The sequence below is a fragment of the Amia ocellicauda genome, chromosome 7, assembly GCF_036373705.1.
Source record: "Amia ocellicauda isolate fAmiCal2 chromosome 7, fAmiCal2.hap1, whole genome shotgun sequence".
Classification (NCBI taxonomy): domain Eukaryota; kingdom Metazoa; phylum Chordata; class Actinopteri; order Amiiformes; family Amiidae; genus Amia; species Amia ocellicauda.
The window spans coordinates 7212513-7225916 of record NC_089856.1 but is presented as its reverse complement, the minus strand read 5'-3'; positions in this window follow the sequence as shown (position 1 = coordinate 7225916).

Below are 13404 nucleotides of genomic sequence, written 5' to 3'. Positions count from 1 at the left end.
GTCAGCAGAAGGTGAGGGAGAGTCGGGGAAAAACAGGAGATCCGATTTTGGAGAGGTTGAGCTGGAGGTGGTGTGAGTGCATCCAGGTGGAAATAGCAGACAAGCAGGAAGAGATGCGAGAGGGGATGAGAGGGTCAGAAGAGGGAAAAGACAGGAAGATCTGGGCGTCATCAGCGTAGAAGTGGTAGGAGAAACCATGGGAAGCGATGAGGGGGCCCAGGGAGCGAGTGTAGAGAGAGAACAGGAGCGGGCCCAGGACGAAGCCTTGGGGAGCACCTGTGAGGAAAGGTTGGGGGGTGGATGAGGAGCCTCGCCATGTCACTTGGTAGGACTGGTCACTGAGGTAGGAGAACCAGGTGAGAGCAGTCCCAGAGATTCCAAGGTCAGCGAGGCAGGAGAGGAGGATGGGGTGATCGACAGTGTCAAATGCTGCAGAGAGATCAAGGAGAATAAGGACTGAGGAGAGGGGAGGCCGCCCGAGCACAGCCGAGGAAGTCAGTGACAGCCAGGAGAGCCATCTCCGTGGAGTGAGCTGTGCGGAAGCTGGATTGCAGAGGATCAAGGAGTGAGTGACGGTGGACCGCCCACTCGAGAGTCTTTGAGAGGAAGGGGAGTAGGTAGACAGGGCGGTAGTTCTGAGGGGAGGTGATGTCAAGGGTTGGTTTCTTGAGGAGCGGGATGACAGCAGCTTGTTTAAATGCAGAGGGGAAACAGCCAGAGAGGAGTGAGGAGTTGAGGAGGGAGGAGATGAAGGGGAGAAGATCAGGAGCGGTCACTTGGAGGAGGCGACAAGAGAGAGGGTCCAGGGCACACGTTGTAGGTATGTGACGTAGGAGGAGAGTGGAAACTTCAGCATCTGAGATGAGAATGAAGAAAAGGAAGCTAGATCGGTAGGAGGTTTGGGTGTGATCGGAGAGGAGGGGGGAAGTGTTGAAGAGCCTGCGGATGTCTGCAATCTTGGAGGAGAAGGAGGCGAAATCATCAGCAGTTAGAGATGAGTGAACTCCAGTAGAGTTCCAGAGACTCATACAATCTATGCCAAGGCACATTTGAAGCTGTTCTGGAGGTTTGTGAAGAACTACATTTCACATTTGTAAAACAAACTGTGTTTCTCTGTTGTTGCCCTGCATCTTGTTGTTTAACAAAACATGCTGCGTTAGCATCCTTGACCAAGAGGTTATTAATTCATAAGTCTATATAAGTAATTTAAATGTCTCTTGTTAATTTGTTACAATTTGCTTAGTAAGCTTATTTTTGCACCAAATAAGAAGGAAACTACTGCCTTCTCTGTCTTTTACACAACCTATAAAATACCAAATTTAACTTAGAAATCTTGAGGAATGTCTGAGGAAACTTCCCCTTTCAGGCTCCCCTTCAGCTGCCAGAATAAAGAATCAACCTTCTACTGCACACCGCAAGTCTCATGCTATTTTCTGCAACTCTTAATTGTGTGTGCAAATCACTTTAGAGGAACCAGGCAACTCATTCACTACCCATCACATAGCAGTGGTTATTTAATAGATCAATCGGCAAATTCAGAACACAATGAATTAGTTTAGGAACAAACAGTATCACATAACACACAGTAAACACAATATAGAACCTTGTAGTATCAGTATGTTGCATCATACAATATCCACATTTTACACAACACAAATGTATCACACAGCATCAATGTATGGTTTCAGATTAACAATTAACAGTGAAAAGCAGTAACGGCAAATAAAGCATCAAAAAGTAATTGAAAAGTGATTCTATACCTCAGTTTTAAGCCTCTAGCAGACTGAAATAGGTATTCTTCTAATTTTAAATGTGCAATAGTTCAGCCTCTTCTGAAGAAAGCTAACCTGGATACCACCATCCTAAGTAACTACAGACCAATCTCAGAGTTATAATTTTTTGCAAAGATTCTAGAGAACATTCTAGAATTTAGTTCTATACACAGCACTGAAACTGCACTGCTAAAAGTAACCAACAACCTTCTTATCAATGCAGATGTAAAGTAATGCTCTAGAATACTAGTCCTAATAAACCTCAGAGCCAAGTAAATTGAATTCAACCCACACAATGTTCAAACACAACAATAAATAATCATCTACATACAATTTTCATATTCCAATGTGAAGCTTTAGATACTGTTAATCATAACAACCAAATCTCTGTAACTCTTCCCTCTTATTTGCAGATAATGAGTGTACAATACCTGACATCTGTCCTGATCATTCATACTGCTTCAATACAAGAGAAGGTTACTATTGTCAATGTCTGACTGGGTTCACTCCTTCACAAAAAGGAACGATTAACTTCACCAATAAATCTATTCAATGTACAGGTAAGTAATAATTATTTGCCTCTTTTTCCTCCATTTCAGTTGTTATCAATACATATAAATCAAGATGTACAATTATAATGCATACAAATACACAAATACAAAATACAATAAGTTAGGATTTAAGTCCTAAATCTGATATAATTAAACTGAACTGCAATCCTAGGTAGTGTGTATAGTTTAAGAAAATAAGAATACAAATAAAACAAATCCCAGGTTGCTACATTTTGTAGTACACACCATGCTACAAATGTTTATTTATTTGAACAGTATGGCAATTCACCATCACATACATATGATGCATGTAAATTACTGCATTTTCAGAAAGTGTACATATTGGGACATGAGTACAATCTATCGCACCCAATACACTTGGGAAACCAGCAATATTAAAGAAATCTCTGTTTGCTTTTGCTGGGATCTGGTTTCAGGCAGTGGCGTGTCCAGAACATTTTTAATGGGATGGCCAGATGGGGCCAGTAGTGATTTTGGAGTGTATCTGAATCTGCACAGTGCACACCCCCATGTGTCACCTAATTACTATTCCATAAACCCTCAGTTCATCATCAGGTCAACAATTGGTTGTGTAGTGGATTTATTCTGCGTTATCCACAGAGACTCGGGACTCATGAAGCGATAAAGCAATTCTTAAAGCATTGTCAGAAATACAAACAAATATATACATGTTGTTTTGATGAGCGTATTGGTTGGGAGGGCAAAACAAAATGTGTATTTTCTAAATTAGTTGTTTTTCCATGACACTGCACAAATGATGCCCAATGCTTCTGTTACCCAGGTATAACACTGCTTAAGTGTGTCAGTGTATTGCATCTGCTCATAATTAAACCTAAAATAATACAATATATATAAGAACATAAGAAAGTTTACAAAGGAGAGGAGGCCATTTAACCCATCATGCTCATTTGGTGTCTATTAATAACTAAGTGATCCAAGGATCCTATCCTATAGATTTTAAATGTTTCCAAATTTTCAGCTCCCACATTGCTGGGGAGTTTGTTCCAGATTGTGACAACTCTCTGTATGAAGAAGTGTCTCCTGTTTTCTGTCCTGAATGTCTTGAAGCTCAAATTCCATTTGTGTCCCCGGGTGCGTGTGTCCCTGCTGATCTGGAAAAGCTACTCTGTTTTAATGTGGTCGATGCCTTTCATGATTTTGAAGACTTGGATCAAGTCCCCACGTACTCTCCTCTGTTCCAGGCTGAAAAGGTTCAGTTCCCTCAGTCTCTCAGTAGGACATTCCCTTCAGACCTGGAATAAGTCTGGTTGCTCTCCTCTGAACTGCCTCTAGAGCAGCAATATCCTTCTTGAAGTGTAGTGCCCAGAACTGTACACAGAATTCATGATGAGGTCTAACTAGTACATTGTAGTCTTAACATTACTTCCCTTGTTCCAAATTCTACACTTTTGACAATATACCCTAGCATCCTGTTTGCCTTTTTTATTGCTTCGCCACATTGTTTGGATGGAGAAAGTGAGGAGCCCACGTAGACTCCTAGGTCTTTCTCATGTGATACTTCATCTAGTTCTATTCCTCCCATAGTATAATTATAGTGGACATTTTTGTTACCTACATGTAATACCTTGCACTTGTCCACATTGAATTTCATCTGCCAGGTGTCGGCCCACAACTAAATATAAGTCCCTTTGAATAGCCTGTGCTGCCGAGATTGTATCTGCTGAGCCACCTATTTTAGTATCATCTGCAAATTTGACAAGTTTGCTAACTATCCCAGAGTCCAGATCATTAATATAGATTAGAAAAAGCAAAGGCCCTAATAGTGATCCCTGTGGAACTCCACTAACAACCTCACTCCAGTTAGAAGCAACTCCTCTAATCAACACCCTCTGTTTCCTATACATCAACCAGTTCATAATCTATCTACTTACATTAACCTGAATGCCTACAGCTTCTAATTTGAGGATCAGTCTTTGGTGTGGAACCTTATCAAAAGCTTTCTGAAAATCTAAGTATATCATATCATATGCTTTCACGTGATCTACAGCTACAGTTGCATGTTCAAAACATTCTAATAAATTAGTAAGACATGATCTGCCTCGTCTAAACCCATGTTGACTATCTCCAAGAATATGGTTTTCATTAAGATGCTCCTCTATTTTCTGTCTAATCATTTTCTCCAACATTTTACAGGTGATGTAGATGAGACTGATTGGTCTGTAATTTCCTGGCTCAGTTTTGTCCCCTTTCTTGTGGATTGGTATGACATTTGCTGTCTTCCAGTCAGTTGGCACATCCCCTGTTCTAAGTGTCCCTGAATCACTAACCACTCCCACTTTTGAAATCGTGATTTGAATAATCACATGAAAATGAAATGGAATTCAGGCGAGAGTAGAGTCACCTGTGACTGAGTTTTAGGCTATAATTATGGACAGTAAACAGCCTACTGACACCATTGCAAATAGTAGCCCACAAAATGCTGCAGTTGCCTACTTTAAAGATGGATTTCCTTCATCCTATTACACATGTATCCCTGACAAAAAAGGCACAGGATAAACTAAAAGTCTAAAAATAGCCTTCTCCATATGATACGTAACAATAAGAAGGTTATGTCTGTTTTTAAATTGACAAGAAATACAATCAGCCTTACAGGGGGATCCCCTTTTCAGTTAATTATTGTATTTCATGTTTCTAAGTCCATTCTGAAGTTTCAAATCTCTCACCCCTGTGTTAGTCCATTATCTCCTGATAACTGTGACTGGAACAATATGCAGGGAAAACAGAATACTGTATTCTGTGTAGAGCAGCTGAGTTTTCTTATCGTACCATGCACTAGAACATTTCCTGTTGGTTTGTTGAGTAATGTAAGAATGTCTGGTCTGTTGGGGGCCAAGCTACTTAATTACCAAGTTGTCTTGTAATTGTAGTCAGACACAACACAGTTAATTAACTGGCATGGCTATTAATCCTGGTTGAACCTGATTCTCTATACCATACAGCACTGAAGTGCATTCAACACCAGTCATTATCTGGAGTGTTATACAAATTGGTTGACAGCATTTCTAAGGCTTTAAAGAGAATGAGCCATAGTTGCACATTAGAAAAAATAGTAAAAACTTTCCCCCCCTAAAACTGAAAGAGCAATTCACTCACTCTTGATTTCAGTGACAGGTGTTTGAGAACAAGCAGGAACTAAAGACAGCTGCAGTACAGGCCTGGCAGAGCATCACCAGGGAATACACCCAACATCTGGTGATGTCTATGGGTTCCAGACTTCAGGCAGTCATTGACTGCAAAGGATTTGAAACCAAGTACTGAAACTCACAATTTAATTCATGATTATGTTAATTTGTCCAAATACTTTTGAGACCCTAAAATTGGGGGGAACTAACTGTATGTGTCACAAGCGCTTTTGTTGATGGTTATTGAGTCTGAACTGGTCAGAGAGCTGGACATTAATGACATAGACTACTAGTGACTGAATTCTAGATGAAGAAATCAAGAGGACGATCTAGGTAAGATATGTATTTATTTTGATATGCTGTTATGCTCTCTGCTGGTATTTACTGTATGATTTAATTGCATTGTGTTTTTGTGTGTGTGTGTTTGAGACTAGGTTGAGAAAAATGCCACAAATAGGGAACTTATTGTTCAATAGTGATACTGGCCTCAGTTAAGAAAGTGATTACATCATTGCTTGGTAAATACTACTTTGGCAGGGAACTTATTTGTGTTACTTGGCGCTTGATAAAGGGGTAAAGTATATCTATAGTTGATCTGATTGCTTGTGCTGCAATTTATGGTTTTACAGGCTATGTGGTGATTTAGTTTGCTGATTTTACTTGCAAGTGTTTCTTGTGATCATCTTTCTGCATCCCAGAGGTTGCTGTTGTTGCTATCTATCAAATACAGTTCCTGTTCAAATAAAACCTGCTAAACTGAGCCATGTTGATTCACAGTTCTTTATTCATTACCCACACCAGCCCTGAGACAAATACCATTACATAGCCTATTTGTATTTCTGTATTTGTTATTACATCAAATACCGTTTCAATTTCGTATTTAAAATTACAGTGTCTTGTTTGACAATTACTAATTGACTGTATTTGAACATACTGTGTTGATATGTATTTGCAAATATTTCACATGTATTTTCACTAGTATTGTATAGTCTCAATTTTGACAATTGAATTGATGAGGGGAGGAAAATAAATTTAAATGGGTTTGTTATTGAAAGTTGTGCTAATGTGTGTACTGCTGCACATTGCACACAACACATATAGTCAGTGCTAATCATAAAACTGTTAAAAATGTGGTCATAACATGAAAGAGAAGGCAGAGACTTCTGCAACTGAACATTTACATTCAACTGGAGTCTTGATATGTTGGTAATATTAAACCATATTTGTTGTTGTGTATGGCAAGCCAAATTATCATTTAGAGATATCTCTAAATGCATTTAAAGACAGCTTCAATTATTTCAAGATATTGCTAAATCATTTGCAGATATCTCCAATTTATTTACAGATATCTATAAATGATTTAGAGATATCTTGAAATAATTGAAAATGTCTTTAAATGATTTAGAGATATCTCTAAATGATAATTTGGCTTGCCATAGTTGTGCTGAGTTTGATGTGATGTACAAATAAGATTGTATGGGTTGTATTTGAAAATACATTGAAATACAAATTATTTAAAATGGACAATTAATAACCAAATCAAAATAAAATGTGAGGGGGCACAATATTCTAACTGAGGGGGCGTTGCCCCCTTTTGCCCCCTGTGGCGCTGAGCCTGATCTTGATACCCTCATTTTTTTACAAATCAACATAAATCAGACGTATCAATAATGTGTTCATGTCAAAGAAGGTGCATCACGTTCAGTCATTATATGTTGCAAATACCTTCGGTAGTAATTTTATTTTCATAACCCTTTAGTATATTGATGTATCAGTAATGCACGGTTGATTTAATAGTGAGCTATAATAATCAGAGAGAGTAATATTACATTTATCGCACAGTTTTGTTTTCCCAATCAGGAACAAATGACCATGCTGACGTTCACAGACTCTATTTTAATGTAGAAGCTGGTTTCAGTTTTCTGCTAATCACTGATAACTGGAAACCTATTTTCTTGAAAACTTAAATAGGTACCTTGTCTGTAATTTGTAAGTAGGGGAGAGTGGGGTAAGATGAGTCAGTGGGGTAAGATGAGCCAGTGGGTAAGTTGACCCACCACCTGTATCTGGGCACCCACACACAATTTATGTGATGTAACCCTACATTTAGTTTGCATTCTCCATTTCATCTGGCTGTGGAAGGAAGAACCATGTGGATGAAGTGATAAGCATATTTTTTCACAAAACAGGTACAATCAATCTCACATCAAAAGTAATTTATCTTAGTTAAAAAAGTTATATCAGATATGTTGATGAACTGGCAGTGTGTAAAAACATGTGACTGAATTAGCAAAAGTGTAGCTCTGGGTTGCTAGACTAAGCACTTTTCCCAAAATGGTGGTTGTGAGGCAAAATGAGCCAGAGCCTTGGGGGTAAGTTCAACCAGTGGTTCATCTTATTCCTCATGTTTACATGAAGTTAGATTTCAATATGTGGCGTTTAAATTAGTGTTGCATCCTAACAATGAATAACTGACATTATATTTCATGTCAGCTGTCATGCCACGAAATTACAGAAGGAAAACAGTGCGGTCACTTAAGTCAATGGAGGAAAATCCATCAGAAAAGTGTTAAAAGAAAGAAAGATTGATAGGTCAATCCTTCACAGATTTCTACAAAAGGTAGAGGATGGGAAGACATTAACAGCTGGATACAAAGGAACCTCTGAGGTGAAGAAGATATTTAGGGAAGACATAGAGAAGGAGCTTGCATACCACATAAAAAAAAATTCTGACAGGTTCTATGGCCTCACTACAAAGAAATGCCATGAACTGGCATTTGAACTGGAAAAAAGGAACAACATTCCAGTCCCCAGAAACTGAACAGAGAATGGTTTGCAAGGTTAGTCTGAATGTATAGGACAGGCAAGGCTTAGTGAGTGCAACTTAAAAAATGCAGTCCTCAAAGTTAAATTTAGTGACTCTAAACTCTTTTACTGTAAGTCGAGATTGTTTTGAGAGCTTTAAGACACACAACCATCTTGTCTGTCTTATGCCTGAAGCAACATCTTTAGGGATGTCTACAGCCTTTAATAGGACCACTGTGTGAGAATTATTTGAGATTTCTTTCCAAAGTGATGGATAGGTATAAGAACAAAACACATAACTAGCCTACTTAAAGATTCAAAGTTGTTCATTGTTAAATAAAGTATAATATAACTAAAACAATCTGATTTCAACTACCCAGTTGTGTAGAATAAATGTTAGAAACTAGAGTATAATAAATAAACTATTATGGTAATTTTTCTCACATTTCAATATTTTGTTTTCCAGGCACAATTTCCCTCCAAATATGATTTATAACCTTGACGAAACAGGTGTGACTACAGTGCAAGCACCAAAGCAAATACCAAAGCAAATAGTCACAGAGAAAGGGAAGAAGCAAGTAGGTTCTGTTTATAGGTTAAAAAGTTTGCCATTATGCCAAACACATAGTTGAGAGTCTACACAAAGTATACAACAAATAATCTGTGGATGTTCCTCAAAATAATACAATTTTAATTCAATTTGAGGCTACATCTACATTAATCCGGATACATTTGAAAATATCGTCTTCGTTTCAAAATGCTCTCCATCCACACTAGCATTTTCAAGTGTTTTCCAAAAGTTGCTCATCCACACTGAAACATCTGAAAACGCTTACATCCCTGTACTGCACATGATTAGAACATGCTTTGACATGCATCATTTCTGTCAGGCATTTATTTATTTTTTGCCTCTTTGAAACGTCGCGGCAATGTCGTGGAAAGGCACCAAGTTTTTTAAATGGACGGACAATGAGGTGGAGTTGTTGCTGCAGGTAACGCTAGACTATAAAGTTTCAAAAGCAAGTGAAAATGTAGACTGAGAATCATGCCAAAACAAATACGTCATCCACCATCTTCTTTTGCACTGAATGGGTCACATGACTGTGTCACATGACTAAAAATGAGTCATCGTTTTCAAAAGCCTCTGTTTTCAAAGTCCACACTACACAACGTGAAAACGTCATTTTCAAATTAATCCACTTAGAAGTGCTATTTTCAAAAAGCTCAGTTTTTGCGGACAAAAATGCTGTCTCAGTGTGGACGGAAGGCCAAAATGAAGAGAAAAGATGCATTTTCAAATGAAAATGTATAAGTGTGGACAAGGCAGAAGACTTCCATGTCTATTTCTTAATCCTAGAGACTTAGCAAACCATCTTCAGGTTTCAGAACTGTAGACAAATTAATGTAATTATTAATAAATAGAGTTGTACTTCGGGTTAATACAATAGTTAGTAATAGTAAGTAGGCCTAACTGCTTTCTCAGATGGCTCAACTTACCCTGACAGCTGGATCAACTTATGCCTAACATGAGGCAAGTTGAGCCACAAGTCCACTTGGAGTTGAGTAGGTGGAGTAGAGCTTGAAGTGTTATTGACAAAGGATTCTAAGAGTGATTGGAAGTAAGACTTCTTGGCTGAGGTGAGTGAGCAGGAGAATGTGGACAGTAGAGGTCGAGGGCAGCTGTGAGTTTGGACTTCTTCCAAACATAAACATAGGTTGTTACATAAACACAGCACATTTCATTGTGTAAAAATGTGTTTCTATTAATTAAGAAAGGTAAAAATCAAAGCATTGTTTTATTGATTCCCAGAGCTGGATTCAAATCCGGGTCTCTCACACCTCAGTGCTGTGACCCAGCTGCGCATCTAAGACCCGCTCCTTATGTAAATGAAGATTGACTTGATCAGCTGGGAGCTGTGATTTCTTAACATTAAAACAAAAATAAAAAAACAGCAGTGAGGCATGAGAAGCAGACCTGACGCCTGATACTTGATGCCCGATTCCTTGACACCTGATACCTGATGCTCGATACCTGATGTGTGATACTTGATACCTGATAGCTGACACCTGATGCGTGATACCTGACACCTGATGCGTGACGCCTGATACGTGATACGTGATACCTGATGTCTGATACCTGACACCTGAAGCGTGATATGTGATACCTGAGCAGGAGACTTGACATTGGAGCACTGAGGTGTGAAGCGGAGCAATGACGACTGACTGAGGGAGGGGTGAGTAATGATCCTGATACCGGAGACTTGAGTGGGTGATGCTTGATGCTTGACTCAATGACGACTGATGCGTGAGGATGTACTAAAGTGCACACCGTATGCCTGCATCTTCTGATGATATACTGCTCGTTGCAGATGCCAGACTTCTTCACTGAGCTTAAAAAAGTAATTGACTGCCATTACATCTGTCCTCTCGTCTTGCCCGGAAAACAGAGGAGGTTGAAAGCCAAGGATGCATTGAAATGGAGTGAGTCCTTTGGAAGAATGTATGAGGGAATTCTGTGCATGTTCTGCCAAAGGAAGAAATCGGCTCCGGTCAGAATGGTGTTGGCTGCAATAAGCACGAAGGAAGCATCAAATTTCCTGATTTCGTTTCTCTGTCTGCCCATTGGACTGGGGATGGTACCCTGAGGAGAGATTGACATTAATGTTCAGAGACCAAAAAAGGCTTTCCATACCCGGGATGTGAACTGTAGACTGCAATCTGTGATGATGTCTTCAGGTATTCCATAAATATGGAAAACCTCGGAGAAGAGAAATTCAGAAATTCTGCAGTGTTAAGAGCTGTGGAGTAGAGGTCTTCACGGGTCCATCCGAACCCGAGTACCCGGGATCCGACCCGGGACACATACGGGTTCGGGTCCATATTTTAAATGGTCAGCCGGGTCTGGGTCGGGTCCCATTCTTGTACTTCGAGTCCTGGGTCTGTTTAACATTGTGTGTAATACCCGAGTGACGTGATGACTTTACCAATTGATGATTAGCTCTTTTAATTTAGAAGGCGGGACTTATTCTGCCATATCGGTGATTGACATATCTGTGAGTGCATTATTGGCGTCGGCGTGATTTTTGAGATATCGTAGTTGGAGTTCGTTCACTCTGTATCTAAATCTATGACAGACGAGTCTCAGAGCACAATGACAGCACATTAGTGATGCTAACGTCAGCGCCATGGCACTGAACCAGCATCGTTATTATAGTTCAAGTTATCATATTATGCCAGATACAGAAAAACTGCAAAGCTGCAAAGTCACGTTTGTCCTCCGCCACCATGACAGCAAGTGGACGTTTGAACTGAACTAATAAGCGGATTATATAGGCGCTTTCAATCAGCAAGAGGAACAACATGGATGTTATTTTACCAAGGAGGATGGACTGTGTGCGTCACGGTCCGATACAGGAGAGAAGCTACTAACGTTACATTAGGTAAGACAAAGTTTTATTTTCACAACCTGTAAATTAACTTGTTAATAGCGATTAGCTGTGGGATCTGTGCTGATCGGGTTCAATCGGGTCTGTGTGTCCCGGCCAGGTCAGGGTCAAGATTTCAAATAATAGATGGGTCCGAGTCGGGTCCGGGTAGCACACTTCCGGGTCTCTTCGGGTTGGGGCACACATTTCTGGACACATGAAAACCTCTACTGTGGAGAGACCCTTTAAGGGAATTAATCTGCAGGCTTTAGAGAATCAGTCCATGGCTATGAGAACTGTAGTATAACCAGAGGAATTGGGGAGATCTATAATGAAGCCGAGTCCGATGTGTGACCAGGGTCTATGAGGAATGCGAATTGGCTCTAGGAGACTGGTAGGAAGTTGACATGTAGACTTGGTCTGAGCAAACACAGGGCAAGCTGTGATGAACTGAGTTACATCCTGGATTAAGGTGGGCCACCAAAACTTGTATTGAATCACAGACAAGGTGCGAACTCCAGGATGTCCAGAATCGGGGGAAGAATGGAGCCAGTGCAGAACCTGTGGACAGATACGGGAGGGAACATATAAACGTGAAACAGGGCAATTAGTAGGTGATGGATCTATCACAAGCGCTCTTTGCATTTGGTCCATGATGTCCCATCGAATGGGAACCACTATACAAGAGGTGGGCAGAATAGGTTTGGTGCTGACGGGAACTGGATTAGAGTCAAACTGCCGGGAGAGACTGATAGGTGAAAGTGAAGTTAAAATGTCAAGAAAAGTGCCTGATGGGCATTCAGTTGCTTAGTGGTGAGGCTATACTATAGATTTCTGTGGTCAGTAAGGACTAGAAATGAATGCTGGGAACCCTCCAAACAATGTCTCCATTTGTTGAAAGCAAGTTTTATAGCAAGGAGTTCCCGGTTCCCTATGTCATAATTGCGTTCTGGTGGTGTGAGCTTCTTGGAAAAGATGGGGTTCCGTGTTGTTGTGACAGAACTGCTACTACACCACTCTCTGAGGTGTCGACCTCCACAACAAATTTAATGGATGGATCAAGGTGTTTAAGCAGAGGCACAGTTGTAAATAGCGCTTTGAGCCATTTTAAGGCACCATTGGCAGCCACAGAACAGGACAGAGCGTAGGTGGAACCTCGGAGCAAAGAGGTTGATGGAAAAGCCACAGTGCTGAAATTCTGGATAAAATGCTGGTAAAAGTTGGCAAAACCTAGGAGTCTGAGGTTGCAGCCATTCCATCACTGCCTTTTCTTTGTCCTGATTCATATGGACCCCATCTGCATCAAGGATGTAACCCAGGAAACAAATGCAGTGTGTGAAATTCACACTTCTCTGCTTTCACAACATGAGCAATGCGATCAGAAAGGGTAGGAGAATATATCAAAATGCCATCAATGTATACCACGACGAACCGATTTAGGTATTTAGGACCTCACTGACAAATACCTGAAAAACAAATAGAGCATTAGTGAGATCGAAGGGATAGATTGTGAATGCAACTCTAGTTTTCTGAAAAAGGAAGCACTGACCAAGGGGAGGGTTTTCTGCACACTTCCATAGGAACCTGATCGAAAACGTCACTATCAAAGCTGCCATTGGCCCCTGTGCACGTCACTCGGAACAGGTCCCTTCCCATTTCCTGTTCTATAAAACGTCTGTGCAGGTTC